Source organism: Bubalus bubalis, chromosome 14 (assembly GCF_019923935.1).
Source record: "Bubalus bubalis isolate 160015118507 breed Murrah chromosome 14, NDDB_SH_1, whole genome shotgun sequence".
NCBI lineage: Eukaryota > Metazoa > Chordata > Mammalia > Artiodactyla > Bovidae > Bubalus > Bubalus bubalis.
The window spans coordinates 80,999,779-81,021,188 of NC_059170.1; the positions used below are offsets into that span (position 1 = coordinate 80,999,779).

The 21,410-nt window shown below is 41.0% G+C and overlaps 1 protein-coding gene across 2 annotated transcripts in view; it reads left to right on the top strand.

The window, feature by feature from the left end:
- PAK5 (p21 (RAC1) activated kinase 5) overlaps positions 1–21,410 on the top strand; it is a 427,019-nt gene that overhangs the window by 248,751 nt on the left and 156,858 nt on the right. Inside the window, exon 3 of one of the 2 annotated variants that reach the window (XM_044928304.2) lies at positions 19,991–20,151. The exons of the other annotated variant lie outside the window; for it this stretch is intronic. The gene's annotated coding sequence lies outside the window, so the exon portion shown is untranslated. The remainder of the gene's footprint in view (positions 1–19,990; positions 20,152–21,410) is intronic. 2 annotated transcript variants of the gene reach the window in all.

Genomic DNA, 21,410 nt, shown 5'->3' on the forward strand with positions numbered 1-21,410 from the left:
TTCATCGAACCATTCAACTTCAGCTTCTTCAGCATTACTGGTCAGAGCATAGACTTGGAATACCATGATATTGAATGGTTTGCCTTGGAAACAAACAGATATCATTCTGTTGTTTTTGAGATTGCATCCAAGTACTGCATTTGGGACTGTTTTGTTGACTATGATAGCTACTCCATTTCTGCTAAGGGACTTTTGCCCACAGTAGAAGATATAATGGTCATCTGAGTTAAATTCACCCATTCCAGTCCATCTTAGACTGCTGATTCCTAGAATGCCCACGTTCACTCTTGCCATGTCTTGTTTGACCACTTCTAATTTGCCTTGATTCATGGACCTAACATTCAGGGTTCCTATGCACTATGAGGCATGTGGGATCTTAATTCCCCAACCAAGAATTGGAAGGTGGAATCTTAACCCCTGGACCCCAAGGGAGGTGCCTGCATGCATGCTAAGTCACTTCAGTTGTGTCTTACTCTGTGACCCTGTGGACTGTAGCCCACCAGGCTCCTCTGTCCATGGGATTCTCCAGGCAAGAATACTGGAGTGCATTGCCATGCCCTCCTCCAGGGGATCTTCCTGACCCAGGGTTTGAACCCGGCTCTTCTGCTTCTCCTGCTTGGCAGGTGGGTTCTTTACCACCAGTGCCACCTGGGAAGCCCCTAGCTTACCCTTAATTAGCTGTCTTCCCCTCTCATATCTGTCCCCTACTTCCTACCAGTATAGTTCCCAAATCAACTTGCACTCAGTCTTTGCCTCAGGATCTTTTCAGGGGCAACCTGACTTCAAGAATGCATCAGTCAGGGTACAGGTAACCAGCCCAGGTAGTTCAGACAAATAGAGTCAATGGAAGGGAGGCCTGTGGAGTTGTGGGCAGGGGTCAGGAGTGAGGAAAGGTGGTGAGGCCCCAGGGACTGGGGATAGCAGGAACGTCCTGTCTCTGGGACTAAGGGTCAAGGTGCACAGGTGTCTCCCAGACACTGTGGTCATGGAAGAATGCAGCTACCCCTAGAGACAGTGCCAAGTCAGGAAGAGAGAAGGAGAGAAAGACCCTGCCTGGTGTCTCCTCCTGCCATCATGACATCTGCCAGTGCCTCCCCCAGTGGCTGCACCCATCTGGACGCCAGTCACCAAGGAAGTCTGGGCCAGATGGACTCCATGCATCATCCTCTGAGGACACAGCAGCAGGCAGATACTGGATCTGGCAGAGCACGCAGAGGAGAAGCAGCCCACATGCTGTCCCTGCTTAGCACAGTGGAGCTTTAGCTCCTTCTGATACCATGTCAGATTCCAGATTCTGTTACTAAAGAACTAAAAGTCTTTCTTAGCCACTATAGAGATGATTTAAAATGTTAAGGCATTAAGGAAAATCTATTAAGAAAATAATCAAGGCTCATTTAGTTCAAAGAAAGGAAGTCTGAAGGATAAACTAAAATTGTTCATTCCATGTAGCAGTACTTTGCTAAATCGAGAAAATGGATTCAAATGTAATAAATATTTTTATCATTAACTTTGAGGCCAAAGACAAATAATGCAGGCAGGATGGGGCTTCCCTTCAGAACATAGATGGTGAAATTGACAGATGAAATGTTCAGTAAAGAAGTAGAAGCAAAAGGAGCATCAGCAGCAGACACTTATCAAGTCCTGGCTACATGCCAGACTCTGTGTTATGAGTCCCATAAGTATCACTTCTTGAAATCTTCCAAACAGCCCAATTACATAGACAGTGCTGTCTACCTTTGAATCTGTTTGTTCAGGCTTCCATAACAAAGTACCACAAGTTTGCTGGCTTAAACAGAAATTTACTGACTTGAATTTCTGGAAGCTGGAAGTATCCAAGGTCAAGATGTCAGCAGTGTTGGTTTCTTCTGAGAGCTGTGAGAGAAAAGGCTATTTCATGCTTTTCTCCTGGCTCTGGTGGTCTGCTGGCAATCCTCAGCATTCCTTGGCTTGTTAGGTCTCTACCTTCATTTCCACATAATTTGTGCGTGTTTGTATTCAGATTCTCCCTTTCTACAACGATATGAGTCATATTGGATTAAAACCCACTCTAATGATCCCATTATAGCTAATTATAAGGTCATCTATAATTACCTTATTTTCAAATAAGACCACATATTTCCACTTTGAGGGTTAAGATTTTAACAGATGAGTTTGGTGAGGGTGGGGGTACTGGTGGGGGACACACAGTTCAACCCATAACACAATTGTCAGATGAGAAAACAGATCGCTTAGCAATGTAACATTTGCCCAACTAGAAAATGCTTTAAAATGTATCCAACTCAAAAACAACCTTCATCAAAAGCGTGGGGCAGGTGCTATGGAAAGGTGAGGACAAAATGGGATTAAGGACCAAGCTGTCCCCAAGGAGGAAAGAGATTAAATGAAGGGCTGAAAGGAAAGTGAGTGTCTGTAGACCCTGAGAGGCTGGGGCTGGAAGGAGTTCTAGGAGAAGGAAGGGAACAGGTTAGAGGCCCCACCCAGACAGCAGGTCCTCTGGGAGTGAGGGGCATCTGCATGGCAGGCATGCTACCCACCCCCACCCCAAAGCTCTCCAAGCTGCCATCAGTTCTGCTTCTCAGGAATCTCTTAGTCATAAGACAGCCTCCCACCTCTTTACTGGGAATGGTTGGAGCCCACATGCCACAAGGCTTAAAGATGCTAATGTCTGAGTAAAGAAGCACCCACACAGCTTACTGGGTTGCTCAGTGGTAAAGAATTCACCTTGCAATGCAGAAGACACTGTTTCAGCCCCTGGTTCTGGAAGATCGCACATGCTGTGGAGTAACTAAGCCCGTGTACTACATCTGTTCAGCCTGTGCTCCAGAGCCTGGGAAACACAACACTAGAGCCCACATGCCAGAATTCCCAAAACCCACACAACCTAGAGATCAAGCTTCACAGCAAAAGAAGCCACCATAATGAGAAGCCCTCACACTGCAACGAAGAGTAGCCCCCTCTCGCTGCAGCTAAAGAAAAGCCCACACAACAACAAAGACCCAGCACAGCCAAAACATTGAATAAATAAAAATTATAGAAAGAAGAAACACCCACATGAATGAGTTCAATCAGTTTGGTCATTAGTTTTTAGATGGGTTTGGATAACAGAGATGCATTTTTTGAAAAGCAATAGAGGCCATTCTGAACATCCCTGGCAGAAGGAAAAAGAGCAGGGAAAAGAGAGTCTGAGTGTCACTTTAGCAAACCAATATGTGACAGTTATTCATGATAAAGGAAACTGGCAAGTTATTGATAGCTTCCTCTGTGCATACTTCCAAGCTTTGAATGCTGCAGTTTCTTGAAGCCTTCTATGCCTGGATCACTTTCCCATCTTCAGTGCCCTTTGATTTAGTCTGAGTAGACAAATCTGTATAGTAAACCACTTCAGAACTCTCAGTGGCTTGACAAAATATGTGTTTATTTCTCCTTCATTTCCCAGTTTAACCTGGGAGTTCCTGTGCAGCAACCTTCTTTCAGGAACCAGAATCCTCAGGGAGTTTCCCAGAGTTTTGTAACTAGTAACCATGATCGGAACCCAGGCAGTGTATTTCTAGAGGGTTAAATGGGCACTTAACAATCTGTGGGTCCTGGTTCCAGTCTCTCTCTAATGATAAGCAGTTTATTTCTGTAATAAAACCCAAATTTCCGATGGCCTGGCAAAATAAAGGTGTATCTCATTCATTTCACTGTCTAATGTGAGTGGTTCTCGTTGGCAGTCCTCCACGTGCTATCAGGGTCCCAGGCTGCTTCTGACTTAAGCTTCCACTCTCTGCTCATTATTAACTGGCATATGAGGGAAAACAACTGAGGATAGATCACTCAAGAATTGTAAGAGCCATGCCTGGAAGTGGGATAAATCAACTATCATCCTTATTTCATGTGTCCAAACTTAATCATGTGACTATACCTAACTGCAAGCTTGGCTGGGATGTGTAATCTAACAGAGAAAAAGGGAAATGGTTTCTGAAAAGTTTAACATCTCAGACCAATCCATGTGGGAAAAAAAAGAAGAAAGGAAAAGAGGCAAAATTAGATTCCCCCAGATTTCACAATAACTTCTAAGGAATCTTATTTATCTTCATTTGGTTCTGTATTAAAAGAAAGATGTACTTTGCTTTCTGAAATTTCTGAGAAATACAAATTATCTTCAACATGAATGACTTCATTTATAGGAACTTAATTCCCAAGATAATGGCTAATGAGGTCTCACTCTCTGGGAAAATGTAATTATTCACAGAGTGTAGGACATGTATTTTTCCATTCCTTCTAAGAACAGAACCAGAGGCAGGAGCCTTAATTGCAGCATGAGATATTTTTTGTGAAATAGATGTTTGAGAGAGTATGTGAATATTTGAACAGAATTCCCCTGGAGGCTTCTAATGGACAGTGCAGTGTTGCAGAACCAAACTTGGGTCACTCCCCCATGCACTGTAAAGCCAGTCTACTGATACCAGGTTGTGATGAAGGAAAGTATGGCATTTTTTGCAGGCACCAAGCAAGGAATCTAGGCAGCTAGTGATCAAAACACCTAAACTCCTAGATGCATTTCAGGAAAGCTTTTATTTTTTTTTCCATTAGTTTTTCCTTAAGTTATTTATTTTACTTGCAGGCTTATTATTTTACAATATTGTAGTGGTTTTTGCCATACATTGACATGAATCAGCCATGGGTGTACATTTGTTCCCCATCCTGAAGCCCCCTCCCACCTCCCTCCCTATCCCATCCCTCAGGGTCGTTCCAGTGCACCGGCCCTGAGTGCCCTGTCTCATGCATCAAACCTGGACTAGTGATCTATTTCACATATGGTAATATGCATGTTTCAATGCTATTCCCTCAAATCATCCCACCCTTGCCTTCTCCCACAGAGTCCAAAAGTCTGTTCTTTATATCTGTGTCTCTTTTGCTGTCTCGCATATAGGGTCATCATTATCATCTTTCTAAATTCCATATATATGCATTAATATACTGTATTGGTGTTTTTCTTTCTGACATACTTCACTCTGTATAATAGGCTCCAGTTTCATCTGCCTCGTTAGAACTGATCCAAATGCATTCTTTTCAATAGCTGAATAATGTTCCATTGTGTATATGTACCAGAGATTTCTTATCCATTCATCTGCCAATGGATATCTAGGTTGCTTCTATCTCCTAAGTATTGTAAACAGTGCTGCAATGAACATTGGGGTACATGTGTCTCTTTCAATTCTGGTTTCCCCAGTGTGTATGCCAAGCAGTGGGATTGCTGGGTCGTATAACAGTTCTATTTCCAGTTTTTTTAAGGAATCTTCACACTGTTCTCCAGAGTGGCTGTACTAGTTTGCATCCCCACCAACAGTGTAAGAGGGTTCCTTTTTCTCCACACCCTCTCCAGCATTTATTGTTTGTGGACTTTTTGATAGCACCCATTCTGACTGGTGTGAGATGGTACCTCATTGTGGTTTTGATTTGCATTTCTCTGATAATGAGTGATGTTGAGCATCTTTTCATATGTTTGTTAGCCATCTGTATGTCTTCTTTGGAAAATATCTGTTTAGTTCTTTGGCCCATTTTTTGTTTGGGTCATTTTGATTGAGCTGCATGAGCTGCTTGTATATTTTTGAGATTAATTCTTTGTCAGTTGCTTCATTTGCTATTATTTTCTCCCATTCTGAAGGCTGTCTTTTCACCTTGCTTATAGTTTCCTTCATCGTGCAAAAGCTTTTAAGCTTAATTAGATCCCATTTGTTTATTTTTGCTTTTATTTCCATTACTCTGGGAGGTGGGTCATAGAGGATCCTGCTGTGATTATGTCAGAGAGTGTTTTGCCTATGCTTTCCTCTAGGAGTTTTAGTTTCTGGTCTTACGTTTAGATCTTTAATCCACTTTAAGTTTATTTTTGCATATGGTGTTAGAAAGTGTTCGAGTTTCATTCTTTTACAAGTGGTTGACCAGTTTTCCCAGCACCACTTGTTAAAGAGATTGTCTTTTCTTCATTGTATATTCTTGCCTCCTTTGTCACAGATAAGGTTACTAGAGCTAATCGATGAATATAGTAAAGTTGCAGGATATAAAATTAACACACAGAAATCCTTTGCATTCCTATACACTAACAGTGAGAAAACAAAAAGAGAAATTAATAAAACAATTTCATTCACCATTACAACAAAAAGAATAAAATACTTAGGAGTAAATCTACCTAAAGAAACAAAAGACCTACATATAGAAAACTATAAAAAAGTGATTAAAGGAATCAAAGAGGACACAAATAGATGGAGAAATATGCCATGTTCATGGATCAGAAGAAACAATATAGTGAAAATGAGTATACTATCCAAAACAATCTATAGATTCAATGCAATCCCTATCAAGCTACCAACAGTAATTTTCAGAGAACTAGAACAAATAATTTCACAATTTGTGTGGAAATACGAAAAACCTTGAATAGCCAAAGCAATCTTGAGAAAGAAGAATGGAACTGGAGGAATCAACCTGCCTGACTTCAGACTATACTACAAAACTACAGTCATCAAGACAGTATGGTACTGGCACAAAGATAGAAATATAGATCAAAGAAACAAAATAGAAAGCCCAGAGATAAATCCACGCACCTCAGAAAAGCATTTTTAAAGGTAAAGTGAGGGAGCGGGGTTGTGGGGTTATGTGATCAGTTCGTGTAGGGATGATGTAGGTAGGGATGGCCATCCTTCCTTAGGTTTGTCTAAGAACATAAGGACCCTCGAGGACATAATGTGACAGACATTATTGGACTCACCTCAGCGTGTTTCCCATTTCTTCTTGCAGCCCTGATATTCACATTTGAATTCACCAGGCTAATTAGACTGCTGAAATCTTTCCCTTTTGGCCACTACTTGTACATGGCTTTTGAGTTTCTGGATGTGGAGTTCTCCTGAGTAACTAAATGCCTTCAAAGGAAACTCAAACTCTCACCTCATTTGGTTCTCTTCTCTCTAACATCCTTGTCAAGTTCTGACTGCCTTAGTAGCTTTTCATTGCCTGTGAATGTGATTTCAAAGTAAATTATCAAGCTTTTCTAGTTGTTTTAAGTGGAAATTTTTGCACTTTACCCTTTCCAGACATGAATAATTTTTAAAAAGAGGCATATATTTGAATAGTGGAATTGAAACAGGAGGGAAGGGAGCAGGGTACAACCTTTAAAAGAATAGTATAGCCATAGGACATGACAAAAACTAATTAGAATCAACTAGATACAGGATGGCAGAAGATTTGACTTCCAGTAAGCCTTGAACCTCCTTATATGCTCATTGTAATATATTAGCAAGGAAATCCAACCAGTCCATCCTAAAGGAGACCAGTCCTGGGTGTTCATTGGAAGGACTGATGCTGAGGCTGAAACTCCAATACCTTGGCCACATCGTGTGAAGAGTTGACTCATTGGAAAAGACTCTGATGCTGGGAGGGATTAGAGGCAGGAGGAGAAGGGGATGACAGAGGATGAGATGGCTGGATGGCATCACCGACTTGACGCACATGAGTTTGGGTGAACTCTGGGCGTTGGTGATGGACAGGGAGGCCTGGCATGCTGCAATTCATGGGGTTGCAAAGAGTCGGACACGACTGAGCGACTGAACTGAACTGAACTGAATATATTAGCATGCTTAATGACACACCCACTAGCACTTGACAGTTCTGAGGCCAACCATTAAAAAATAAATAAAATAAAAGTGGTTGGTGGCCCAATTCATAAAAATCTCTGCCCCTTCTCAAAACTAGTTGGAATAACTCTCCCACTCATTAGCCTATGAAATTACCCCACCCATAAAAACTAGCCACCCCATATTTTGAGGCCACTCTCCTTCTGAGATGACCCACACTCTGTCTGTGGAATGTGCTTCTGTCTAAATAAACTTACTTCTTACTTATCACTTTGTGGCTGAATTCTTTCTTCGATGAGACATAAAGAACCTGAGTTTCATTAAACCCTGAAACCAGGTGTGTAATCTCAATTGACAGTGGGTTTTAGCTGAATTCAAGTCCTGGCCTGTCTGGGTTTAAGTTTGGGTTCTAGTCCTGGTACCTGAATCCAAGTCCCATTTGAGGTGCATGGCTTTAGCATTCTAACCAGAGGAAAAATTCAGTAGTAAAAATGCTTATGATAAAGGAAATGTTTTTGAAACCACACCCTGTCAGTGACGAGTAATTCTATTTATCTACCCAGCAATCCTGACTCGATTATGCTTGTGTACCCATAAAATAAATGCAAGTAATAGACTCTATAAATGAGCCATGTGAGATGCTCTGTGATTTATTCTAAATTACTTACTAAGTGCCATTAGTATTCCTGACAAAATACAATGTGGATATTGATTATTAAAATTAAACACCACCAACATTCTTTGATCTTGGAAATTTTGTTAATTTTTAAGTCTGTCATTTCTAAGTATAATTTACCAGCTGTATAACTTGTCCTGTTACATCATTTCTCTGTGCTTTGGACTTTTCATCTTAAACATAGGGAGAATGTTATGTATGTCGTAGGATAGGAATGAGGCTCAAATAATATAATTATAAAATGTGCCTGGATCATTGTATTTGTACAACCAATGTTATGTTCATTTTCCCCTTCTGACTTTTCTCTCTTAGAGCAGTTACAGTGGTGGCTGAGGACTGAGAAGCTAAGAAACCAAGTAGAAAAACACGTGTACACCCATGGCGAATTCATGTTGATGGGTGGCAGAACCAACACAATATTGTAAAGTAATTAGCCTCCAATTAAAGTAAATAAATTTAAATTAAAAAAATATTAAATCAGAAAAAAAAAGAGGTTAGAAAGCCAACAGAAACTTTCAGCAGGCTCAGTGTCTTGGAGGCTGACAGATGCAAATAGGAGTTCAGGGTAAATCATGAAAAAGGGGTTCTGTGAACAGCAGAACTCCAGCCTAGGAAAAAGGTATACTAGTTATAGATTAGCCATCAAACATGCATGTACACATTGAAACTAGCTTAGATTAACCTCGATGCCAGACACAATTAAGTTTATACACCCCTATTATAACTACCAGCCTTTAAAAAAGTAACGTTGTTGACCCTTGAACATTATGGGTTTGAACTGTCCAGGTCCCCTTATACATTGTTTATTTAAATAAATAAATACCACAGTTCTACACAATCCATGTTTTTTGAATCGACATATGCAGAACCATGGACACTGAGGACCAGCTGTAAACTTATACATGGATTTTTGGCTACATGGAGGTTGGCAACACTAACCTCATGTTGTACAACAGACAGCTGTACTTCAGTTTAAGAAGATAATGTCAGCCAGGCTTCAGCTATCACAATTTTTCTTATGCACTGTCAAGCATTTAATAAAAATTTGCCATAAATACTGAAAGTGGGATCAAATGATTAACAAGCAACAGAAACAAAACAGATAACAGAAACATACCCACAGTTATTAGTGCTATTTTATGTGGCATTTTACATAGTCGTGCTTAGTATGTATAAGAATATAGATAACAAGCTGATAAATTCTTCAGAGACCTGAAATCAATTATAAGATTCAACTGGAGATTGTATAACTGAAAGTACAATTACAGAAATGAACAACTCAGCTGTTGTTCAGATACTAAGTCCTGTCCTCAAGGACTCTTTGCCATCTCAAGGATTATAACAACCCAGGCTTCTCTGTCCTCCAGTATCCTTCAGAGCTTGCTGAAATTCATATCCATTGAGTCAGTGATGCTTTCTAACCATCTCATCCTCTGCCACCCCTTCTCCTTTTACCTTCAGTTTTTCCCACAAAGACCTTCAGTCTTTTCCAATGAGTTGGCTCTTCTCATCAAGTGACCAAAGTAATGGAGCTGCAGCATCAGTCCTTCCAATGAATATTCAGGGTTGATTTCCTTTAGCACTGACTGCTTTGATCTCCTTGCTGTCCAAGGGAGTCTCAAGAGTCTTCTCCAACACCACAGTTCAAAAGCATCAATTCTTCCATGCTCAGTCTTTCTTATGCTCCAGCTTTCACATCCGCACATGACTACTGGAAAAACCTAGCTTTGACTAGACAGATCTTTGTCGCAAAGTGATGTCTCTGCTAGACAGCATACTGCTGTTTAGGTTTGTCATAGCTTTTCTTCCAAGGAGCAAGCGTCTTTTAATTTTATGGCTGCAGTCACCATCTGCAGTGGTTTTGGAGCCCAAGAGAGAAAAATCTGTCACTGCTTCCAATTTTTCCCCATCTATTTGCTGTGAAGTGATGGGACCAGATGCCATGATCTTAGTTTTTTAAATGTTGAGTTTCAAGCCAGCTTTTTCAGCCTCCTCTTTTACCACATCAAGAGGCTCTTTAGTTTCTCTTCGATTTCTGCCATTAGAGTGGTGCATGCGTGATAAGTCATTTCAGTCATGTTCAACTCTTTGCGACCCTATGGACTCTTGTAGCCCACCAAGCTCCTCTGTCCATGGGATTCTCCAGGCTAGAATACTGGAGTGGGTTGCCATGTCCCCCGCAATAGTGGGGGACATCTACATATCTGAGGTTGCTGATATTTCTCCCAGCAGTCTTGATTCCAGTGTTGATTCATCCAGCCTGGCATTTTGCATGATGTACTCTGCATATAAGTTAAATAAGCAGGGTGACAATATACAGCCTTTTCATACTGTTGTTCCACATCCAGTTCTAACTGTTGCTTCTTTTTTTTTTTTAATTTTATTTTATTTTTAAACTTTACATAACTGTATTAGTTTTGCCAAATATCAAAATGAATCCACCACAGGTATACATGTGTTCCCCAACCTGAACCCTCCTCCCTCCTCCCTCCCCATTCCATCCCTCTGGGTCGTCCCAGTGCACCAGCCCCAAGCATCCAGTATCGTGCATCGAACCTGGACTGGCAACTCATTTCATACATGATATTTTACATGTTTCAATGCCATTCTCCCAAATCTTCCCACCCTCTCCCTCTCCCACAGAGTCCATAAGACTGTTCTATACATCAGTGTCTCTTTTGCTGTCTCGTACACAGGGTTATTGTTACCATCTTTCTAAATTCCATATATATGCGTTAGTATACTGTATCGGTGTTTTTCTTTCTGGCTTACTTCACTCTGTATAATAGGCTCCAGTTTCATCCACCTCATTAGAACTGATTCAAATGTATTCTTTTTAATGGCTGAATAATACTCCATTGTGTATATGTACCACAGCTTTCTTATCCATTCATCTGCTGATGGGCATCTAGGTAACTGTTGCTTCTTGACCTGCCTACAGGTTTCTCTGGAGACAGGTAAGGTGGTCTGGTACTCCCCTCTCTTTAAGAATTTTCCAGTTTGTTGTGATCCACAGAGTCAAAGGCTGTAGTGTAGTAAATAAAGCAGAAGTAAATGTTTTTTTCTGGAATTCCCTTGATTTGTCTGTGATCTAATGAAGGTACACTATTTGATCTCTCATTCCACTGCCTCTTTGAAACCCAGCTTGTACATCCAGAAATTCTCAGTTCACATGTTGCTGAGGCCTAGCATGAAAAAATTTGAACGTAACCTTGCAAGCATCTGAAATGAGCTCAACTATATGGTAGTTTGAACACTCTTTGGCATTGCCCTTCTTTGGAATTGGAATGAAAACTGACTTTTCCAGTCCTGTGGCCACTGATGAGTTTTCCAAATTTGCTGATATATTGAATGCATCACTTTCACAGCATTATCTTTTAGGATTTGAAATAGCTCAGCTGGAATTCCTTCAACCCCACTAGGTCTGTTCATAGTGATGCTTCCTAAGGCCCACTTTGACTTCACACTTCATGATGTCTGGCACTAGTTGAGTGACTACACCATTATGGTTATCTGGGTCATTAAGGCCTTTTTTTGTATAGTTGTCCTGTTTACTCTTGCCACTTCTTCTTAATCTCTTCTGCTTCTGTTAGGTTCTTATAGTTTCTGTCCTTTATTGTGCCCATCCTTGCATGAACTGTTCCCTTGATAGCTCCAGTGTTCTTGGAAAGATCTCTAGTCTTACCATTTTATTGTTTTCTTCTATTTCTTTGCATTGTTCATTTAAGAAGGCCTTCTTATTTCTCCATGTTCTTCTCTGAATTTTAAATAGCTCAACTGGAATTCCATCACCTCCACTAGCTTTGTTCATAGTGATGCTTGCTAAGGCCCACTTGACTTCACATTCCAGGATGTCTGGCTCTAGTGAGTGATCACACTATCATGATTATCTGGGTCATGAAGATCTTTCTTGTATAGTTCTTGTGTGTATTCCTGCCACCTCTTCTTAATATCTTCAGCAAATTTGGAAAATGCAGGAGTGGCTACAGGGCTGGAAAATGACTGTCAATTTTCATTCCAATCCCAAATAAAGGGAACACCAAAGAATGCTCAAACTACTGCACAGTTGCACTCATCTCACACACTAGTAAAGTAATGCTCAAAATTTTCCAAACCAAGCTTCAACAATATGTGAACTGTGAACTTCCAGATGTTCAAGCTGGATTTAGAAAAGGCAGAGGAACCGGAGATCAAATTGCCAACATCTGCTGGATCATCAAAAAAGCAAGAGAGTTCCAGAAAAACATCTACTTCTGCTTTATTGACTATGCCAAAGCCTTTGACTGTGTGGATCACAATAAACTGTGGAAAATTCTTCAAGAGATGGGAATACCAGACCACCTGACCTGCCTCTTGAGAAATCTGTATGCAGGTCAGGAAGCAACAGTTAGAACTGGAAATGGAACAACAGAGTGGTTCCAAATCGGGAAAGGAGCACGTCAAGGCTGTATATTGTCACCCTGCTTATTTAACTTATATGCAGAGAACATCATGAGAAACCCTGGGCTGAATGAAGCAAAGGCTGGAATCAAGATTACCAAGAGAAATATCAATAACCTCAGATATGCAGATGACACCACCCTCATGGCAGAAACTGAAGGAGAACTAAAGAGCCTCTTGATGAAAGTGAAAGAGGAGAGTGAAAAAGTTGGCTGAAAGCTCAACATTCAGAAAACGAAGATCATGGCATCTGGTCCCATCACTCCATGGGAAATAGATGGGGAAACAGTGGCTGACTTTATTTTGGGGGCTCCAAAATCACTGCAGATGGTGACTGCAGCCAGGAAATTAAAAGACACTAGCTCCTTGGAAGGAAAGTTATGACCAACCTATAACCAACCAGCATATTAAAAAGCAGAGACATTACTTTGCCAACAAAGATCCATCTAGTCAAGGCTATGGTTTTTCCAGTGGTCTTTTATGGATGTGAGAGTTGGACTATAAAGAAAGGTGAGCATGAAAGAATAGATGCTTTTGAGCTGTGGTGTTGGAGAAGACTCCTGAGAGTCCCTTGGACTGCAAGGAGATCCAACCAGTCCATCATAAAGGAAATCAGTCTTGAATATTGATTGGAAGGACTGATGTTGAAGCTGAAACTCCAGTACTTTGGCCACCTAATGTGAAGAACTGACTCATTTGAAAAGACTCTGGTGCTGGGAAATGTTGAAGGCAGGAGGAGAAGGGGACGACAGAGGATGAGATGGTTTGATGGCATCACCGACTCAATGGACATGAGTTTGGGTAAGCTCCGGGAGCTGGTGATGGACAGGGAGGCCTGATGTGCTGCAGTCCATGGGGTCGCAAAGAGTCGGACAGGACTGAGTGACTGAACTGAACTGAACTGATTCTCTGGAACTCTGCATTCAATTGGTTATATCTTTCTCTTCCTTCATTACCTTTCATTCATAAACAACTCAATAAATAGATATAAAGCAGATTAAATACATGATAAAACTAGTGTACTAGAACATAGATCAATAGAACATATCCAGACTGAAGCAGAGAGGAAAACAATTGAAGCATATATAAAAGAATAGCCCCTAGAAAGTTTAACATAATTCAAGTCTGAAAGGTAGAAGAAACAATACAGAAGTAGTAGCTTAAATAATAGTCAAAATTATTTGAAAAGATGAAAATTCACAGATTTAAGAAGGAGTAAGAATCCTAAGCAAGATAATTTTTTTAAAAATCTACATGGAGTCACATTATAATAAAACTGTTTAAAACTAAAGAATATAGCGACATCCTAGCAGTCAAAGAAAAAGACATATTACTTTCCAAAGAACCTCAGTAATACTTTTCACTGAATTTTTGACAGAAATGGTGAAAAACAATAAACAATAGAATGAGATCTTTATAATAGTTCTGAAATGAAACTTAAGATTATCTCTGATGAAACCTTCTAATATTAAGGCAAAATAAATATGTTTACAGAATAGTAAAACTGAAAGAAAAATTTTTAATTAATTATATTTTGCTTTGCTGGTCCTTGCTGCTGGGTGGGCAATTTTCTCTCGTTGTGGTGAGCAGGGCCTCTCCTCGTGGTGGTGTGCAGTCTTGCTGTGGTGTGCGAGCTCACTGCAGTGGCGTCTGCCATCACGGAGCCCAGGCTCTGGGACACTCGGACCTCAGCGTGTGCAGCGCATGCAGCTCTCGAGCTCTGAGCACAAGCCCAGCAGCTGTGTTGTGGGGGCCCATCTGCTTCCAGGCATACATGATCCTCACAGACTAGAGATCCAACCCATGTCTCCCACACTGACAGACAGGCTCTTTACCACTGCATATATGCATATGCAGATTCACCCAACCACAGACCATGTAGTACTGTAGTATTTTACTTTGAAAATTATCTACATGGGAGTGGACCCACAGAGTTCAAGCCTGTGTTGTTCAAGGTCAACTTTGTATAAGCAAAAATTGGTAAAACTAAAAACAGAGACAGCTGCTGCTGCTGCTAAGTCGCTTCAGTCATGTCCGACTCTGTGCGACCCCAGAGACAGCAGCCCAACCAGGCTTCCCCGTCCCTGGGATTCTCAAGGCAAGAACACTGGAGTGGGTTGCCATTTCCTTCTCCAATGCATGAAAGTGAAAAGTGAAAGTGAAGTCGCTCAAGCATGTCTGACTCTTCGTGACCTCATGGACTGCAGCCCACCAGGCTCCTCCATCCATGGCTCTTTCCAGGCAAGAGTGCTGGAGTGGGGTGCCAAAAAACAGAGACACACAAGTCCACAAATCTTAGTAACTCTTGATCAAAAAGAATAAGTTATAGATTTGAACAAAATAAGTTGTAAACTTGAACTAATCAACATATAAAACACAGCACTTAGCAATTGAGGAGCACACATCCTTTGGAAGTGGACACAAAATGTTTACTGATATGATCACACACTAGGTCAGAAGTCCTTCTCCTCCAAAGCACTCTCAGGTATTCTGTCCCCTGGAAAACCTTCCTTGGGAGCACCGCCACTCTGGTCTGGAGCAGAACCTGTTGGTGTTCCTTAGCGCTCAGCATTTTCCCATATGCCTACAACTTCTTTCTGCAACTGGAATGCCCTCCTAAAGATTTTTCACTCCGTAGAAACTTACTCAGGCACATATATTTCAAGCTGGAAACTCCAGAGTTAACAGGCCAGGTAGAGTTTCTACTCACTGGACAATGGGAATTGCTGAATAAATTGTGGCCTCACAGGTAGGACAACTCTAGAGTACACTCTGCATCACCCAGAGGTCTTTATCAGGATTGAATCCCAATTAGCATAACCTGCCTGAAAACCTACCCTGTTTCGCATGCTTTTTCCTTCCTGTCTCACTTCCTCTTACTCTCTCCATACCTCCTGAGATTGCCTCCGAAATGAAAGGCTCCTACTGAAACTCTTGTGCGTGGGTCTGCTTTCAAGTTGCTGTTGTTTTTCAGTTGCTCAGTCATGTCTGACTCTGCGACCCCATGGACTGCAGCACGCCAGGCCTCCCTGTCCATCATCAAGTCCCGGAGCTTGTTCAAACTCATGTCAGTTGAGTCAGTGATGCCATCCAACCATTTTGTCCTCTGTCATCCCCTTCTCTACCTGCCTTCTATCTTCCATCATGGAAAGCTCTTTTCCATTGAGTTGGCTCTTCCCATCAGGTGGCCAAAGTATTGGAACTTCAGCTTCAGCATCAGTCCTTCCAATGATATTCAGGGTTGATTTCCTTTAGGATGGACTGGTTTGCTTCCAAGAACCAAACAAAATCAGTGCCCCTGGCTGTGCTCCCTAACATAGCTTTAACCAAGTAAGTTACAGCTGCCCAATGCCACCTAATATGGAACTCTTGGAGGGCACAGACTCTGCTTTTATTTCTGCATCCTAGATCATGGTACCTGGCACCTAAGAAGTGTGCAGTAAGTATCCAGTAGCAATTGTCAAATCAGTGAATGAAGCTTGTTTTGAAAGCCATCATCAGCTCTCTCAGGACAGGGCTGCCTGAACAGATCACACAGGCAGGATTTTCAAAAGACAGACTGGAGACAAGTGTGAACTAGAAGGACAAGCCTGGATTACATGCTGCAGGAAGTATCCCTAGAGCTTCTAGGATGTCCAAAGAGCCCTTGGGGCCTACCTGGGAGATGCACACAGAGGAGGGCAAGGCTCTTGAGAGGGAATGTCAGGATTCCTGAAACAGGTTTTGCTTCTCACATTTTGCCTGAAGCTGTAGCCTTGCCTATCACATGAAGTTTTGCTGTGTTGATTTGGGATTTTACTTGTGATCAATCAGTAATTTGATTTTAAGGGAAACTCTATTTGGAAATGAGAGCACCATCCTATACTTAGAAATTGTCACTGAAAGCAAGTGGTTCCTGCCACTTCACTCTGCTATTGTGTCCTGACTATTGAGAATATTTTTAATCAATTGTGTGCTAAGTTGCTCCAGTTGTGTCCGACTCTGCACTCCTATGGACTGTAGCCCGCCAGGCTTCTCTGTCCATGGGATTCTCCAGGCAGGAATACTGAGATGGGTTGCCATGTCAAGGAAAATAACCTTTCCTTTATTCCATAAGAATTTTTTGAGTGTCTGCAATGTGAAAATTACTGTACCAGAAGTGGGAGATGCAAAAAAAAAAAAAAGTGGTCTTTATCCTCTGGAGACATACGTGTCATGATATAGACAAACAGACTCAAAATAGAATGTGCTAAAGACTGAAGATGAAGAATGTACCACCAGTTTCCAAAGCACAAAGGATATATATTCAAACTCTGCCTGGTAACATCAGGAAAAACCTCATCAAGCTTTTCTTCCAAGAACATTTGTAAAGGGCACATTTTCCCACAGTGATGAAGATCCCCTGAAAAGAGATATGAGATCAAGACATGAAGTCATGAAAGATCACAGGATGTTTTGGGAGGGACATCTCCTAGTTATAACAGAATCATGAAGTAGGTAGAGGGAGTCGGTAGACACTGAGGCTGGAACAGGGTTTTAACCTTGATTTGTGCTATGGATGGCAGTCTGGTGAATCCTGCAAACCCATCTCAGAATAACTTCAATTTTATTGAACTGCAGTTACCAGAACAGTGAAAAAGCTTATGATATTAAATATGAAAGTATCTAAGTGAAAGCATCACAAGTGACGACTATTTTTATGGTCTGTTGTTCCATGCATCATTTAAGGAAAAGTCAGTTTCTACTGATGGTTAATAATGATAATGTTTCTATTTATTTTTGGCTGTGCTGGGTCATCATTACTGCATACCAGCTTTCTCTGGTTGTGATGCGCAGGCTTCTCATTGCAGTGGCTTCTCTTGTGGTGGAGCACGGACTCTAGGATGCGTGGGCTCAGTAGTTGTGGCACATGGGCTTAGTTGCCTTACAGCATGTGGGATCTTAGTTTCTGGACCAGGGATTGAACCCATGTCCCCTGTGTTGGCAGGCAGATTCTTAACCACTGTACCACCAGGGAAGTGCAAGATAAATTTTTTATTTTGCCCATCTAAACCCTGGCCTTTCAGGATTAGGTAAAAAAAAACTCACAGATAATAAATTGGCTAGTGTTCAAAAGAGTTTAGACATTTTCTCTAGAAAAAATGGGAGCCAGTGAATATTGTGAAGGGAGGGATTGCAGTGATCAAAACATTTTAGAAGCTTAAGTGTGGCTGGATACGAAGGTGTCTAAGGCTACATGCCGCAACCTGGGTGCAGCCCATCCTCCCAAACATTCAGACTGAAGCTAGGAATAAGAGATAGATGTCACTGGGCTCTAAGAGCCTGAGCCTCTCAGCCCTGACACTTTTCTACTCCTTCCAGCATGTATGGAGCACTGAGCTGAGGCTGGAGTGCAGAAACCAGGGTATGCATCTTATTAGAATGCCAAAGAACTTCAGAGTTGTCGGAGGAGAGAATTCAAGTGAGGAGGCAAGCCTGAGCTTCATATTAATGCAGCTTCATATTACAAAGTGAAAGATAAGATTTTTCCTTTGAGATAAAAGAGAAGGTGCCCTTCCCCCCACCCCACACATAGATACACACGTACGTATACAGAATTCCACGTTGTGCCCCTAACAGCATGGCTGTCAGTTCCTTTAGGAAGGTCTGTTTTCCTCTGTCTTTAGATATTCTTCAGTGGTAAAGTGTCAAGAATCCCTGACACTAGCCCAACTTTTGGACCCACTATTTTATTGTAACTAGATAAACAAATATAAATAGACTCTATTTTTATAAGTACTGATAAATAAAGTAGGTACTTATAAAAAATAAAACCACTATTTTATTGTTAGAATATCAGATATGCACTTAATACATAAAATTCAACACCTGAAGTAAATACAAATGTAGCAAATAAATGATAAAAATTATATAATATATACAGTTGGCTCTCCATTTCCATGGGTTCTGCATCTGTAAATTCAACCAACCACAGATCAAAAATACACTAAAAAAAATTCTATACAGTTCCAAAACACAAAACTTGAATTCATTGTATACCAGCAACTATTTACATGGCATTTATAGTGTATTAGTATTGTAAGTAATCTAAAGATGACATAAAATATATGGGAGGATGTGCATAGGTTGTATACAAATACTTTGTCATCTTGAACATGACAAGACTTGAACATCTGTGGATTTCGGTATTTGCAAGGAGTCCTAGAATGAATCTCCTGCAGATACTAGGAGATTATTGTAAACATTTTGAATCTCATTCAATATACAAAACTGTGAAAACTTATGAGAGTTGATGGGTAGTTTCTTTTGCCCCCTGAGAAATGAATCATCACAGTCAGGATGATTTTATGTCAAAGAAAAGATTGTGTTTCATACATACATATGTATTTATATGTCTCTGGTTATACTGATATGCCCTTTCAATAGTGTCCTAAACTTTCATTTATTTGTTGCTTTTGAAATAATTTTCATTGAAATGAAAAGTGAGATTTCAGAAAAAGTCCTTTTCTACCTCTACCTCTCCTTCCCCACCATGTTTTCCAGCAAAGCTAAAATGGAAGCCACTCCACTCTTCTTTCTTGTTTGTTAAAAAAAAAATTGGCATCAATAATGCTCATTGAATACTCTCCTATTTTATTTTCTGGGGAGACAGTGATCATAGTTTATTGGGTCCTTCAAAAATACCAAATTATAAAATTTAAAAATTATCATGTATCATATTTTATATATTCACATAAAAGATTTGGATGGATCTAATCACAATAGCTTATATATTGCTTAGAGTAGTTGTTTCACTGTCTTGCTTTACTAATTTACAATTGTCTTGCAAGCAAGTGTTATAGAATTGGAAATAAACATTGCTCATACCAAGTTGTTACCAAACAGCCTTGTGACTACCAAATAAGCAGTAAGACACATGTTGAACTAATTTGTTTATTTTCCAGAAATATTTTGGATCGCAGTATAGCTTGCTTTTCTTCTTTAAAAGCATTCTTTCCTCTGGTAAATTTTAATTTTGAAAAAATGTGAACTGAACAATGTAAACAAAATGGGAAAGAAATGAAGATTGAGAATGATTAGTTAACTACTGAAAGGTGTCCTCTGTGCTTCCGGGGGTGATCACCTGGACTGTTTTTACCCCTGCCTTCACTGTATATCATTGATTGTCACCTGTATTCAGTTCTGTCTCCTTAAAAAGTTGCCAGGATCTCCATCCTTAGTCTGAGGAATCCCATTTGCTCAATTCAGTACTTACAATTTTTAAACACACCGTTTCTTTTCCTAGGGACTGGAGCTCCTGTTTAGGAAGAGGCATGTGGTAGATGTTGTCCAATGGAAGAATCTACATCCAAGATGCTACACTCACAGGCAGTGACTGACACAAGAGGATAAGAATGTTGATCTCCTTGCCTATGAGGCAGCTAATGCTCCAGAGCCCCCTCTGAGGTCAGGCTGAGGCCAGACCCCATCTGAGACCACACACTTGCTCAGCTCCTCACCCCACTTACCCTGCTCCCCTGAGAACATGCCCTCAGTTAGTCCTCTGCATCCAAACGCCTGCTTCAGGCTCTGCTGCAGCCAAACCTAAGGCAGTAAGAATCAGGCCAAGTTTTGTCTCCCTCTATCTGCCAGATTAGGAAGTCCTAGCCTTTTCCATGTGACCTTCCTGATATTCAAATCAGAGTCAGTAAAGACACCAATGGCATCCTAGTGCACCAGCCCTGAGCACCCTAAGGGATGGGATGGGGAGGGAGGTGGGAGTGGGGTTTGGGATGGGGGACACATGTACACCCGTGGTTGATTCATGTCAGTGTATGGCAAAACCACTGCTGCTACTGCTGCTAAGTCACTTCAGTTGTGTCCGACTCTGTGTGACCCCACAGATGGCAGCCCACCAGGCTCCCCCGTCCCTGGGATTCTCCAGGCAAGAACACTGGAGTGGGTTGCCATTTCCTTCTCCAATGCATGAAAGTAAAAAGTGAAAGAGAAGTCGCTTAGTCGTGTACGACTCTTCACGACCCCATGGACTGCAGCCTACCAGGCTCCTCCATCCATGGGATTTTCCAGGCGAGAGTACTGGAGTGGGTTGCCATTTCCTTCTCCAATGCATGAAAGTAAAAAGTGAAAGAGAAGTCGCTTAGTCGTGTACGACTCTTCATGACCCCATGAACTGCAGCCCACCAGGCTTCTCCATCCATGGGATTTTCCAGGCAAGAGTACTGGAGTGGGGTGCCATCGCCAATATTGTAATTAGCCTCCAATTAAAATTAATTAATTTAATTTTTTTTAAAAAAGATGCCAATGGCAAATGGGTCTTTAAAAATATTTTAGATCCTCTATGGTTTTCATAGTCCATGTGTTTAGCTTTGTTTCTGATCACTTAGCTGTCATACTGGCTCCAGCTGTTTTGCATCTCTTGAAGTAAATGGAGCATCTGCCTGCAGACCATATAATCTAAGATGGACTTGGTAAGAATCAATTTCTATGGAAACCCAGAACATGAACGGACTAACCAAAAGCTATTTTTCTTTCCAATATTTCAGAAAAAGATTTCAGTGACAAAGATTTCTCAGCAGTAATACCTAGTAAGGGAAAACCTCAAAGAAAGACCTGTAAGAAAAGCAATCCACTCTATAAATCACATATCTTCTTCCTTTATGGTGGATCCCCAGGTTCATTCAACTTTAGTGATATCAAGTGTTTTT